Genomic DNA, 15,475 nt, shown 5'->3' on the forward strand with positions numbered 1-15,475 from the left:
TGGATTTGTTCTAGGTTAGCATTGCTTTCTGAGAAGCTCGTTCAATTTAACCTTCCATTCTGGCTCTTGTGGGCCAGTTGTCTGTTGATGGGTCATGATACTGAAAGCAGATCAAAGATGGGGACTGGAAATGAGTTAGGAGGTTCAGGCTTATTCACATGGAGTTTCACTCCTTTGAAGCTGCCCTTGGTCCACTGCTCAAGACTGCTCTCTCACTATAGCTGTTCTTCCCATTGGTCACCAGCTCCCCAGGAAGTTAAGCTAGGAAACTGCTATGGAACTTTGGCCATGAGAAAGTGGAGTCTGACACTGATGGGCTCAGCAAAATTGAGGAGACCTACTTAAGATGGAGGAAAGAGGCAAAGATGCCCCTACTGTTGAATTGTTTCTACAGAAATCCTGAAGTCTCCTTTTTCCTGCTTTTCCCCTCCCATACCTTTGCACTCACCAAAAAGCCTCACAGATTCTCACCTAAAAGTTTTTGAATTTTCTATAACAGTACCTTCTAGAGAATATGGTCATATATTTACATGTTCATTTTTGGGGTACTTTTTTCTCAATGCCTTTGAAATATACTCAACAACCAGAGGAACTGATTCTTCCAGGTTTATAACACAATCTGAGTTCTGAGGTTAGGTTATTGGTCTCCACCTGAAGTATATGTGAGAACAGACGGGAAGAACCAGAAGCTAAAGACCCCGGAACAGATGTGGGCTTTGAACCTCAGCAGGACTGGGAAACATTCCAAGAGCAGATGTCACAGTTCTTCCCCTTCAAGACCTCCAATAAAACAGTAAAATAGCACCATGAGAAATAAAGGAACTATGCAGCCTGGGTGGAGGTCTCACACAACTCCAGGGGGCACCGTTTACAGGAACACAGTGTGAAAGCTCAGCCTGGTGTTGTGCAGATGTAGGCCTTTAAGAACAAGCAAACTTTTTTTCCACAACGTGCTGGTGATTCTCCGGAGACACACACCACAGGGAGCTTCCTGGGAGAAGGGCTGTTTCCTGTCCTGGGCAAGCAAGCAGATCCAACGCCCATGAATCTGGGAGGATGTGGCTGTCAGCAAACATGACTTAATTCTGTCCTGTATCCACCCAGAGCCCTCCCTGAAAACCTCCCCTGTACTTTGGAAAGAGCCCAAGCGCTGGAATGAGGAAGTTTAAAGACTGGTTCTGTCACTTGAGGGCTGCGTGGCTTTGGGTAAGTTATTTACCCTTTCTAAATCTTGGGTCTCTCATCTGTCAAGTGAGTTATACTCAGAGTTATCACACCCAATAAGGAAACTCAGAGTTATCACACCCAATGAGGAAAATTCTACCTTTCCTCATAGATTCTGGACTTTGTTGTGTGGGATAAACGAGGAAAATGAGAAGGACCAAGGTAGGCTGATTTGATTTACATGGGAAAGAAAAGAGAGTTGCTACAGGAAGAAGGAATAAAGGAGAAAAGGGTGACACAGTAGGCCGGGTTGGGGGGAAATTTGAGAGACTGTGGAAGAATGGAGGAGAGAAATTCATGAGACAGCTATAGGACATATGAGCTATATTTAGAGAGAGAGAGTAGGGGGACTTTGTGTGGTTATTAAACTGTCCTTTAGCATTTTTAGAGATAATTCAGTTAAATAAGAAATAGTTTTATCACGTAGGTTGTTGAAAACCATTTCCTTCATCAGTTTGTCCAAGAGTGACATAAGAACAGAAACACTCAGAAGCCTATTAAATAAACGTCCTCTCCTTGGTTCCATTCTCACCCCCACCTATAAACTCCAGCAGCTCAAGGACTCCAAGACACCACCATAGCTGAGCCCCTCGTGGGTGAGGCTACAGGGAGGACACCGATCAGATGTGTCATTGAATTTATTGTTTTCTGTGGCACTCCCAGGTCTCGAGCCTGAAGAAGGTCGCGAGACAATTATAGCCTCTTTGACTTCATTGTCATGTGTCATGGGTCCTATGAGGTGTGATGGAGTTGATCATCTCCGGGAACCTCTGAGATGAGCCATAAACCTTGTAGAAGCATCTGTCCCGAGCTCATTTATGTCATTCAAAGTTTCCTGAATCCAAAAGAAACCTCATAAAAAACCAGCAAAATCAGGGCCGGCCCGGTGGCTCAGGCGGTTGGAGCTCCGTGCTCCTAACTCCGAAGGCTGCCGGTTCGACTTCCACATGAGCCAGTGGGCTCTCAACCACAAGGTTGCCAGTTCAATTCCTCGAGTCCCGCAAGGGATGGTGGGCTGCGCCCCCTGCAACTAAGATTGAACATGGCACCTTGACCTGAGCTGCCTCCTGGATGGCTCAGTTGTTTGGAGCACCAGCTCTCAACCACAAGGTTGCCAGTTCAATTCCTTGAGTCCCTCAAGGGATGGTGGGCTCCGCCCCCTGCAACTAAAGATTAAACATGGCACCTTGAGCTGAGCTGCCACTGAGCTCCCAGCTGGCTCAGTTTGTTGGAGCGCGTCCTCTCAGCCACAAGGTTGCCAGTTCGACTCCTGCAAGGGATGGTGGGCTGTGCCCCCTGCAACTAGCAATGGCAACTGGACCTGGAGCTGAGCTGCGCCCTCCACAACTAAGATTGAAAGGACAACAACTTGACTTGGAAAAAAGTCCTGGAAGTACACACTGTTCCCCAATAAAGTCCTGTTCCCCTTCCCCAATATAATCTTTAAAAAAAAAATCAACAAAATCACTTATGCATTTTAAAACATTTCCTAATCTTTTGATACTAGCAATAATAAAATGGAAAAAATACCTGGGAGTCAAAGGAAATGTTCTTGTTTATACTTGTGGGCAGGTGGTATTCTGCCTTGTGAACTGATGGGTTTTAATATCTGATGCAAGCATTTGAACACACATTTTTACAACTTCTTCTTTTTTGTTGTCCTATAATATTCACTTGTTTTAGTGGTCCCCAAAGTGAAATGGGGTAGTTTTATGTAGGAATTAAATTTGGAAATAGAGTCTGAGGAATTCATGTTGGCTGAACCATTGGTTTATGTTATTTTTTCATTTTATAGACTAATCCCATCAGATTTCTTTGTGTGGTTTTTGTGTATTCTCATAAAACTGAGACCTAAAAAAAGGAGAAAATAAGTAAACTTTGTTTCCTTCTTATGATCCAACTTCTCACACCCATGTCATTTTTACTTTGCTGCAGAATGTTGTAATTCACTTTACCTCCCCTGCCATGTGCAGTGCACAGGACTGACTGTATCATCCCTCTTTTTCTGTTGAGAGGAAATAAAGCAACTCAGAGCATTTGCCTGTGAAAATGAAATGCTCCTGACGGGGTTGAAGTGGCATTTACATTAACAAAGCCCTCCTCTCACAGATCTTTCCGCATGATGTACACAGGGCAGGCAACCTGTCGTACATTCACCAGTTCCATGGCAAGCAAAGCACCTATTCCCACAGTCTTCGAGATTTCCTGCAGGACGAGCTGCAAGTGCAGTCACCCAAATTCCTCCCACCCCCACTCTATCCTCAGGAGAGAATCGGCTGTTGTAAGTGTGTGCCCGTGGGCCTAGAGATGTTTTTAGAGGGAACAGCCAGAACTGGCATTCCCTTGTATATTTTAGGGGCAACTTCCACACAACTTAAAGGAAATCATGGTACCTTTTTTTCCTGAATAAGAAAGAATGTAAGTTGGTGTAGAAAGTTTAAAAATATAAAAAAGAGATGAGAAAAAGAAAATCACAGAATCCTAAAATTTTTGGTATAAATCTTTCAAGTTTTCTATGAATGTTTATGTTTATGGAGCATATATATATATATATATATATATATATATATATATATATATATATATATGTGTGTGTGTGTGTGTGTGTGTATACACACACACACACATATATATACATATATACACACACACACACACACACATATATATACATACAGAGGATGTCAAGAAAATGTATACACATTTTAAGAAAGGAAAAACTGCATTAAAATTATGCTGATGGTAACCACTTTGAGCACCTCTTGTAATTGCAGAAGTCAAACATGATTTGTATTCATCTTTTGCTATTGGTATATATTGAGTATTACAATTTTAATACAGTTTTTTCCTTTCTTAAAATGTGTCTACATTTTTTTGGCACCGTGTGTGTGTGTGTGTGTGTGTGTGTGTGTGTATGATATATCACACATATATCATATATATATATACACACATCATATATATATGATGAAAAATTCAATGAGACTACATTGACTTGATAAACTCATTCTTTTAAAAAAATTAACTATATAACATAAACATGTTCCCACTTTATTAAATATTATTTCCTACCGGCATTTGAAATATTGCATTAAGTGTAGTGCTATGATTTATTTAACCAAATCCCAATTGCTGGACATTGACCCAATGTTCTGCTGTTAAAACCAGTATTTCATGGGGTATCTTTGTGTACAGATCTTGGCAAACCTCAGCGATACATTCTTTGGCATAAATTTTGGGATGTTGAAATGCTGGGTCACGGAGCATGCCCATTTCAAAGGTTTTGACATGCAACTTTAAACATCAATTTTCAGTCTCCCTAGTCTTGCCAGCATTGCATGTTAACAAAAAATACTTTGCCAATTTGATAAAAGAAAAATGTTATCTTAGTGGGGTTTTACTAAGAATCTCTGTACTTGCTAATGAAGCTGAAGGTTTTTTCATTTGTTTATTAACCATTTATAGTTTTCTTTTTGTTTTGACTATATCCTTTCCCTAATTAAAAAAAAAAGTCTTTTTCTTGCTGATATAGAAGACCTCTTCAAATATTAAGGATAGTAGCCCTTTGTTAATATACTGGCAAATTTTTTCTCATTTGCCATTTGCCTTAATTGTATTTATGATGTGTTTTGATGTACAGAAGTGTTTCATGTTTATGCAGGTGAAAAAAATCAATCTTCATTTTTACGTTTTCTGAGTTTGGCTTCATAGGCTTAGAAAAACTTTCTCTAAGTTTCAGACTTTTGTCAATAAATCATAGTCATGTACTGTTTGTAATAGCTCTTCTATAGTTGTGCAAGGTGTAAATAATAACTAAAGGCCAGGATCAACTTTTAAACTGACTTCTCCCTTAAGTGTCCTGTGTTTAGTAAATTGCAATCCATTTATTAAAAACATGTTTTAATTGAGCACCTATTATGTTCCAGGATTATGAAATATAGATGAAATGATACTGGTACACACTGCTTCTTTGTAAATTCCACCAGCATGCATTGGACAATTAATTAACATGTGTGGACAATACAGAGACCAAGGTGAAAAGGGAAGAGTGACGAATAACAAAACATTCCTGTCCCTTGAGAAATTTGTACATCAATCCATTCTGGAGGGATTAAAGAGAGGTAAGATTTAAATGAAACAGGTGAATACTGTAATACAAGGGAGAAAGTTTACCCCTGTGAGAGGGGTAAAAACTCTCGGTGCTCATGCGGTGGGGATCAGGGAATGTTTATGGAGAAAATGGCATTTGAAATGAGTCTTACAGGTGGTGATGAAGGAGAGAGCATTCTGCTCTAACTGCTTTCAAAGAGAAGAGGAAGCAGGCACAGTTGACCCATTTTCTCCCTGTAGTACTATAAAAAATCATGCCAAATATGCTTGTAATCAACCCACAATGCCCAGAGAAGGCGCTCAGTGAGGGGCTTAGGGAAAAGAATTAGCATTTCTTTATGATGTCTTTTGCATTTACATTTTGCTTGTGGTATGTTTTGTGTCCAGTTTTCTTTCTTAAGTAGTTAAATCTTTATGGATGGTGTGGCAGATTGTATCCCATCTCCTATGCTCTTTTTAGAATGTGACATTAACAGGCTTCATTGAGAGGTAGAGTCTAGGTTCCCTGCCCTTGAACCTGGGTGTAGCCTTGTAAGTGCCTAAACCAAAAAAATGTGACAGTAGTGCTATTACATGGCATCCAAGGCTAAATCCTAAAAGTAACTCCTAGTTGACTCTTTCTCTCCCTCAGGATGTTTGCTCTCTGAACCCAGCCACCATACTGTGAGGAAGTCCAGGCCCCACGAAGAGGCTGAAGGAGAGTATTCTCACCAACAGCCCCAGCCCAATTCCTGGCCAACAGCCAGAGAAGTGACCGAGGAGGAGTTGAGACTCATGATGTGAGTTACCGATGATGTCTAGATTTTTAGCCTGAGCAATTGGGTATTGGGTAAGTGATGGTGTCATTTATTGAGATGAGGACACCTTAAGGAAGAGCAGCTTTGCAGAGCAGGATAGGTGAATAGATTGACCTGGGGCATGTTCTATGACAAGCTTGTTAGACATCAACAGGCTAGAGCTTGGACAGAGGCTTACGCTGGAGATATAAACTGGGGGTCACTGGCATATGGGTGGTGTTCCAGACACTACTGCTGTGTAAAAAATGACCCCCAAACTTAGCGGAAAACAGGTATTTCATGTGCTTATCAGTCTGTGAGTTAGGAATTCAGGGCAGGGTACAGCAAGAATATTTATTCTCTACTCCACAGCTGTGGGTCTTCAACTTGGAAGACTCAAGGGCTGGAGGCAACATGATAGCTGGGGCTAGAATCACCTGGAAGCATTGTTACTCACAAATCTGGCAGTTGAGGCTGGCTAGTCACTGGGGTCTCAGAGAAGTTGTCCACTGCAATACTTACAGCGGCGTCTCCATGTGACTTAGATTTCCTTACAGCGCGGCAGCCTTGGAGTAGTTGGACTGCTTGCATGGCAGCTCAGAGCTCCAGAAGTGTGCCAGTGAACAAGGCTGAGGCTGCATCCTCCTTCCTAACTTAGCCTTGGAAGTCATGCAGCATCATTTATACCTCATTCTATGGTCTACAAGAGAGTCACAGCCTGCCTAGATTCAAGGCTGGGTGGGGAGGGTGATTGATTGGACATAGAGTCCTTGTCTCGATGGAAGGAGTATGAAGATCACATTGTAGAAGAGCATGTAGGATGGAGGTATTGTGGCCAACTCTGGAAAATGTAATCTGCTACGGATGGTATTTATTTAGAGCCTTGTAATTGGATGAGATCACTTCAGGTAGCGAGTTAGACAGAGAAGAGGTCTTGGACTGAGCCCTGGACACCTAACATTTAGAGATTGGGAGGAGGAGCCAGTGGGCAGATGGAAGCCTGGAGCAAATGCCATTTCTTGCAGTGGTTGCCACTTCCTGCTATAATTCCTTAGTGAGTGGGGTCAGGACAGGATAGTTTCTTGCATCAGCTGCAAGTTGGGGCCAGGACCAGCCCTCCCCAAGTGGGCACTGCCTGGGTCATCAGCTGGGCACAACTCCTCGGGCCCACCTAGATGATCAGATAGTCAGTACCCCTTGCTTCTGCAGGTGCTCAATCTTCCATAACACAAGGAAGGGTGAGTACGGGGTGAACATAGACCCCTCCTGTGGAGCAAATGTTGCCCCAGTTTAGTTCAATCCATGCTCTTAGAAATTCATTTTACCCCTTCTTTTTTCTTTCTTTTTTTTCAGAGCAGACATGTTTTATTCACAGGCTTTCTGGGACACAGCCAGAGTTCCTCACTGCTTCACACAGCTGGACATTTTCAGGTTACAACCCGCAGCCAGCAGCAGCCTCATAACTCACAGCAGCCTGTTTCTCAGCAGCCCACAGCAGCCGCCCTTGGGCACGGGCCCCACAGCCCCATTTCTCAGCAGTTCTGTACAATGCAGCCTACGGTCTCAACCGTTTCTCTGCCTCAGCCCTCGGTCTCCGCGCCAGCCCCCTAAAGTAGTTGGACCCTTTTATACCACATAGAGACAAAAAGGGCACACAGCCAAGGTGCTGACATAAGGGTACATAAACAGCAACATCAGGATGGATGGCGCCTGTGCGACCTTCTAGCTTATCGGACCAGCAGGCCAGTTAGTGTCACCAGCTGGCCGGGGGAAGGAAGCCTGACTGACTTTATTGTCCCTACAGGCTAGAGTTCATTTGTTATTTTCTGAAGGAAGTGGGCATACCTGTCAACCGTGCAGTAAAGAACTGGATCTTGAGACAGAAAAGCTCTGAAAGTAGCGAGGGAATTCCAGTGCATTTAGGCCCTTCTCCTGGGGGTTTGCAATTTACTAACGAGGTGCCTAGATGGACTTGAAGGCATAGTCCAACAACTAAGGAGAAAAATTATCATTTAAGGGCCAGATTAGTAAAACCGATAGTGGTATTTCCCATGCTATCCCTGAGCCTTTAGTTAGTTCTAGGATTCATATACTCTTATTAGGGCCACATTATTAAAGGGGGTGCCAAAATATTAAAGTGTCCCTTGAGGCCACTGTAGCATTGGGAGTGGGACATTAGATTGTAAGCTCCTTGAAGGAAGAGGTTTCTTCTCATCTCTGTCTCCCTAGTATCTCTCCCAGGGCTTCAACATATGGCAAACACTTTGATAAAGATTATATCCCTTAGTGCCTAAGTTGATGCTGGATACTAGCAGGTGTTTAATAAGCATTCAGGGAACTGCTGAAAGCTCCAAAGATGGGTATATTCCTGGGGTCAGGAGGAAAAGTTATGAGAGTCAGCCATGACCCACCTATTACCAGTTCTTAAAGATGTGGTTTTAAGTTTAAGGAAACTTAAGCTGTTCATGTCAAGACAGGTAGGGGATGAATTTTTTTTTTTTTTTTTTTTTTGGAGGGAAGAAGCATTCAGAGTTGTAGATTTATTCAATAAATGGTTTGAGTGTCTACTATGTCACTCGTAATGTCAGAAAGAGCTTGTGACAGACAAATTGGAGCAGGGAGAGAGATGGAGAACCCTGTTGGGAGTAGATGAGTGTCAGACTAGAAGAACTGCAGTGAAATAGTACCAGAATACCTCTGTCACCGAAGCTGGTATCATTCTGCTAGACCAGTGACCTCTCCACCTTCACACTTACTGTCTCAGACAATGGACGGGTTTGGTGGGCCCAATACAATCTGAAGGTCCAGCCTAAGATAAAATCTCTTCTTTCCACTGTATCAGGGATATGGGAACTGTCAGGCCCTGCTATCAAATGTTTCGGCTGGGATGACAGCACAAAGTCTTCCCAGAACCACCACCCTAGTCAAGCCTCGGAGGCTCGAGGGATGGGCAGCCCAGCTGGGCCCAGTTAGGCTTCCTACTTCTTATATACTCTGGCCATTTTGAAGCCAAATTTCCCTTTTCTGAGTTCCCAGAGAGGCCCAGATTTGACAACAATAAACAATTTCCAGAAAATTCCCAGGTGTAACTTCCTAATCCCCGTCCAACTTCAACCCTCTCCTTCACTCTTCTCCCCACCCCAACTCCCACCCCAAGAGGAAGGAGCTTATCTGGAGACTCACATCCTCTGCTGAATGATTCTACACCCTTGGCCAGGATGGTAGTATATCTGAGTTCTCAGGTCCTCTCCTCTGAGGCCCATTCAGGGCTGGAGGGGAGCACATGAGGGTAATATGTCATCCTGCTTAGAGACAGAATGGTTGTAGTGTTCCTTGAAGGAATCTGGTTCCTTGAAGTGTACCAGATTATTATGGAAGTTTCACTTCTAGATGTTCAATGTCCAACTCCTGTCAGGAAGTAATCTTTCTCTAAGAAATCCCAGGGGCTCAGTCTCTATGTCAAAACACAGTCAACTTTGGGGGCCATTTTGGAATTATAGGATTCATGCCCATATTAACTGGCATCCCTTCCTTCCTTAGTTGGTTAAGCATTACGGATGTAATAGGGCATAGTTGGTTGGATAGTTGGTGAACGTTGCCTTACATCTTGCAGAAAAATAAAAACAAAACTGTCTAACCAAACAAAATCCAGATCTAAGAGCCAGAAACATACACTGTGAATTTACTATCCCACGGAGACTGAGCACTTGGATAATTCTCATTGTCAGAAATCCCAAGGGGAGAGGAAAAAAAAAATCAGTTTACATATATTCATACAAGGAATTTTATCTATTGTGCAAAGAGAGGGTTATCTGGCTCCCCAGAAGGTTCTGGGCTCCATTAAGACTGTCCATTTCACAACTCTAGCTCTAGTTCTTCTTAGAGATAAAAAGAGTTCCAAAGGCCTATGATCGTGGGCACTGATGGGGGCCACACACCCTTTGGCTCCAGTTAAATCGCTGGTGTTTGAGCTGTGTGGGAGTTGCGGATGCTTGCTTCCTGGTTCTGCCGCAGCCTGAAGTAGCTGATTTAGGGGTGTAAGGTAAGGTTGTTGTCCCTGCGAGGCAGGGGCAGGGCTGGGAGGCAGTTTCCTTTGTACCCGATCACTGCCATCTTGGTCTGATGCTGCTTTTCCCATTTGGGATCTGCAGCATTCCCGTGCAGCCGCCATGCTGACCTTGGCACTGAGGGGCCAGTTCTTGAAACGGCTTTGGGATCAAGTCTTTCTCCTTCTCAGCGTAACCCCTCATCTCGTCCAGACGCGCCCGTGATGCCTCGGTGCGTTCGTGTCGCACTAGTCCGGTAAGCAAGTTCCTCAACGAGTGGATGCGGGAATCGGGACCAAGGCCCAGGCGGCAGAATACCCGGCCATGGGAGATGGCGGTGGCGACTGACTGCTGGCCCTTCTATAAGAGCTAAATAATTCTTCAATTTACTCAACTCAATAGAAGGGGGGGGGGGGGTGGGGGCAGGAGAGAGAGAGAGAGACAGAGACAGAGAAAGAGAGAGAGAAAATTTAACATCCAAATAGTAGCATCTGGATTTAGATTTCACTTGATTTCAGTTTTCTCTAAGGATAGTTGGTGAACGTTGCCTTACATCTTGCATAATTTCCTAAACCAAGAGAGTCCAAAGGTAACTGTTTCCATCTCCAGGAAACTAAACTGCCAGAAGTTCCCTAAATGGCAGGTCCCAAGGGACAATCCAAAAAAATTAAGTCCCTCTTCGCATAGACCCTACCACAATAGTTAAAATAAACATTCCACGTGTTAGAGTTGAAAATTCTGTAATTCTATAGCTGTCTTGCTGAAACTGGTCCTGACCGTTACAGAGTTACAAAGAAGGAGGCACGTGCTGTTGCTTTAATGTTGTTTTTGCTCATGCAAATTATGCCCTATTACATCCGTAATGCTTAACTACTAAGTTAAAAACAACTACATAGCAATTTGGACCACTCCAGGGTCCCCTCGCTGTTTTGTGGTTTCATGTAATTCATATATTGTGTGCAAGAAGACTTGACCTGGAGCAGGCAGCAAGAAATGTGTAATTAGAAACACTTCCCAAGGAAATTACGGTGACAAGTGAAGGCTTGAGGATTTCTGTGGGAGCCTGGAGCTGCAGATACTCATTATAGGTACTTGGGAGGCACAGCTGCCCTGCTGAAAACCGTGTCTAATTGTTGTAGGTCTGCAGGCAATGGTGGAGGACAGCCCAGAGCTCCCCAGAGCCAGAAATGGTGTCCAAGGCAACACAATGCCCCATTTTTAAACTTTTCATTGTATAAAAAGAAATTGCTTAGTGTTTTTTCCCCACTTTTCTTCCTACGAATTTCAGGGTTTGTACCAGCAGTGAATGAATACCCTCTAGGTCGAACATATCCTGGTAGCTAATGACTAGCTGTGTTAAGTGCCTTTGGCTTTACCTCTAGAGTTAGCAACTGCAGCCAGTCATTAATTACTGCTCCAGGAAGCATTTTCCAATCAAATTATTGTTTAATCCAAACAAAAGAAAATGAACTTTTATTGCTGTCAACAATTATCAACTCTCCCTATGAGTCTAAGTGGAAATAGTGGAGATTTTACATTTAAGGAGAAGTGTCCCTCTGAAGGTCAATTAAGAAGGGCTTTCTCTAGATACAGCAAAGTTGCTTGGAGAACCTTGAGGTTTGCTGTGAGTGGGGAGAAGGCTGACCCACAGGCAGGAAGCCCCACGAAGGTTACACGCGCACAACCCTGGGCCCGCAATCTTTCTTCTTTGTCAGTATTTTTCTAACTAAATGTCCCAAATGCTTCCATGGGAGTGTCTGAGGGGGAAAGACTGCTTCCATGAGCAGAGACTATGTGAAACCTGCATGCACGACAATAATCACACTGAGTACTGACAATGTGCCCGGCAGGGAGTGTGCCCCTTGATTTATACACACGATCTCCAGTGAACCCTATAATTCCCTCATGAGAAGAGTACAGTCATTATCCCTGTTTTATAGATGAGGAAACTGAAACTCAGGTTAACGTAGTCAAGACCCATCACTTCCTGGTAAATAGTAAAGCCAGAACTTAATTACTAGTTTTTCTATGAAGCACAGAACCAGCTCAAACTCGCCCTATCCTGTTTCTAACAAGACCTGGAACCAAAGATTAAACCTTGGATACACCATTTACAAGTAACACTTGTGAGACCACCATCCTCCCAGAATGCCAACATTTTGAATAAACCTGCTTTTCTTTCCACCAAACTTGTCTCTTGATTTTTAACTTTTTCAAGCCGCAGACAGCCAGACCTTAGCACAGTAACAACTCCTTAACTGCTCCCCACTCCCTCCACAGAACCAAAGGACTAGGGGGTCACCAGAACCTGAACACCAGAACCCTTTCAGAAGCGGAGGGTTCATTGTCCAGGAAGAACTGGTGCTGAAATGCCTTAAATCTTCCCAGAATCCTGGATGGGGGAGACAGAATTGAGCCTTGCCTCTTGTCTCCTTGCCAGTTGATTTCATTTTTTTCTTGTCTTAAAAGCCGGTGCCATAATACTGGCTTCTATGTGCTTTCAACAGTGAGCCCTTGCTTGGTAACTTTTCCATCAGAGACTTAGCTTTTAATTTATTTTCTAAATTTTATTTGTGGTGAAATGTACATAATATAAAATTTACTAGCTTAGCCATTTTAAAATATACAGTTCAGTTGCATTATGTACATTCACATCATTGTACAGCCATCAGTATCTTCCATCGCTAGAACTCTTTTCGTCTTGCAAAAGTGAAACTCTGTACCCATTAAACAACAACTCCCCATTCCTCCTTCTTCGTCCACCAGCCCCTGGCAACCACTGTTCTACTTTCTGTCTCTCTGAATTGACTGCTCTAGTTAGTGGAATCATACAGTATTTATCCTTTTGTGACTGGCTTATTTCACTTGGCATAAGGTCCTCAAGGTTCATCCATAATAGCAGGTATCTCAATTTTCCCGTCTAAGGCTGAATAATAATTCCATTGTATGTATACACAACATTTTGTCCATTCACCAATGGATGGACACTTGGATTGCCTCCTCCTTTTGGCTATTGTGAATAATGCTGCTGTACTTAACTTTAAAAAAAAAAATCATCTTGTTATTTTTGTTACCTATAGTACATGTAACATTTTCATTTTCTAAGAGTAGGGTATTAAAATATTGTTACAGTTTGGGTTTTAGGGATCTACTGAAGCTTATATAATTTAAGTGTTCTATTTCAATATCTGGATTTTTTATATCTTTTTAAAAATTAGTTTTAGGTGTACAAAACAATGTAATAGTTAGACATTTACACCCTTCACAAAGTGATAACCACCCTCCCCCAATCTATTACTCCTATATACTGTTACAATTCCATTGATCTATTCCCTATGCTGTACTCCATATCTCGTGACTATATAAATATTAAATTATAGTTGACATTCAGTATTATTCAGCTTCAGCTTCAGGTGTAACAGCACAGTGGTCAGGTGTCTATACCATCCATGAAGTGGTTTTCCTAATAAGACAAGTGCCCCTCTGGTACCCTACAAAATCTTTACAACATTATTGATTATAGTTCCCAAACTATCTTTCTGGGTTTAACTCTTAATCACTAAAATACATTAACTCTTCGAGGAGTGAATTAAAGGAGGCCACACAGCCTGCAGGCTGCCTGACACACCCCAAACTCCCCATCATCTGAGTACCATGTGGCCCATCAGCCCATTCAAGAAGGCGCCACCGTGCTGGCAGGGAAGACAGGTGCTTGAGGCCAAAATCTCCTTCCGGTTGGCCAATGGGAGTGCCACAGCTCCATGCTGGCACACCTGATGAGGAACTTAGGTGTGCAATTGCAGTCTGTTTATTTGAGGCTTAGGTTCCAGGGAAAACAAGTTTCTTCACATCCAAACTGCTTCGTCTGGACTTGACTGGGATTCCCCTGCTGGATGGGAGCCCGCCCTGGGACTCCATGGGCTCATGCGCCAGCCCTTGCCAGCTTCTTCCACCCCAGTGGTTCCCAGCAGGCTGGGGATGAGCGGTGTTCCCCTCCTGAAGTTACCACTTTAGGGGCTTTGTGGAAATGTGAGGGGCATTTCTGGTTGTAAGTGGTCTAATAGGGGGCACTGCTGATATTTAACATGTGGGGCCAGGGACACGAGGTACCTTGCCATGTGTGAGGCGTCGCCCACAACAAACAATTGTCCTGCATCCTGAACACTTTCAAACATCTCATTAAAATGTATCTTATAAGCAAAAAGTCTCATTATAATTATATCCTAAAACCTAATTATGTTTTACAAGTGCACACAAAGTAATTCTGCATGGTTTTTGTATGCCCTAGATTTTCCAGGAACGCAACTACTGAGTACATTGAAAGAGACTATTTTTTTTATATTTGGAACTTTACCTAGAGATGTTCATCATTTTGGAAAATCACAGCAATGTCTCTCCTAGTATTTGAATTGCAAAAAAAGTATATACAACTTTATCAGTTGCATTTGAATTGTCACATTAAGGAGCTCCTACCTGTAGGGGCAAGCACCCAACTCATTTCTTAGGTCTTCAAGTGCAGCCCTACCCCAGCCTTCACATATCGAAATATATATTATATTATTGTAAATGTCTACTCTTTTTTATCTTCTTTATTTTACACTCAGGGCATTATATTACTTTTTGTTTTTAAACATTACGTGTACTGGTCAATTATATTACACCACAACTCAATATCCAAAACTCTCGGGAGCCAGATATACTTCAGAATCTCACCGATTTTAGTAAAGTAGTATGGTGCACATACAATATATTATATAATGCCTCAGGGGTGTCCGGAACAATATCCTATAATCAAGCACACTAATATTTCTACAACAAAACATATAAATAGACACTTAGAATGGTCTATGTACCTTCCGGTCTCCTTCAGGCAGGTTTTGCTGACTAACAATGGATGTTGCTTGTAAACTTTAAAAAAAAAAGGAAAACTTTGGATTTTCAAGGCGTTTTGGATTCTGGATAGGGATTGTGGTTCTCTTGTTGTCTATGGCTCTCACTTCGTGATAATGAGGGGGATAAGAAGGGAGTACTGGATCTGATAGGCTGAGAGCACAGCTCTGCCCACCAGCTCAAAGTCAGTCTTTCCCTGAGGTTCTCCCTTTCCAAAGCCTCTGAATTCCAGTGAATACTACCTGGTTAGTCTCTTTCCTGCCTGTCAGCTTCTGGACCTTTACAAATTAACTTTGTCAGATAACCACCATCACAAGCGATGTCCCCCAAGGTAACTGACCACATCTGATTGCTGCTCCAAGTGGGCAGATAGGAGCTCCATGACCTTGCACCGCTGGCCTTCCCAGGCTCCTCTCCCTCTACTTTCAT

General features: G+C 42.8%; 1 pseudogene; it reads right to left on the reverse strand.

Annotated features, from left to right (window-relative positions):
* Positions 1-9,880: 9,880 nt before the first annotated feature.
* LOC109452321 (large ribosomal subunit protein bL17m pseudogene) lies at positions 9,881-15,475 on the reverse strand (annotated as a pseudogene).

This window comes from Rhinolophus sinicus, chromosome 4 (genome assembly GCF_057876585.1).
Source record: "Rhinolophus sinicus isolate RSI-liver-muscle chromosome 4, RSI-T2T, whole genome shotgun sequence".
Classification (NCBI taxonomy): Eukaryota; Metazoa; Chordata; class Mammalia; order Chiroptera; family Rhinolophidae; genus Rhinolophus; species Rhinolophus sinicus.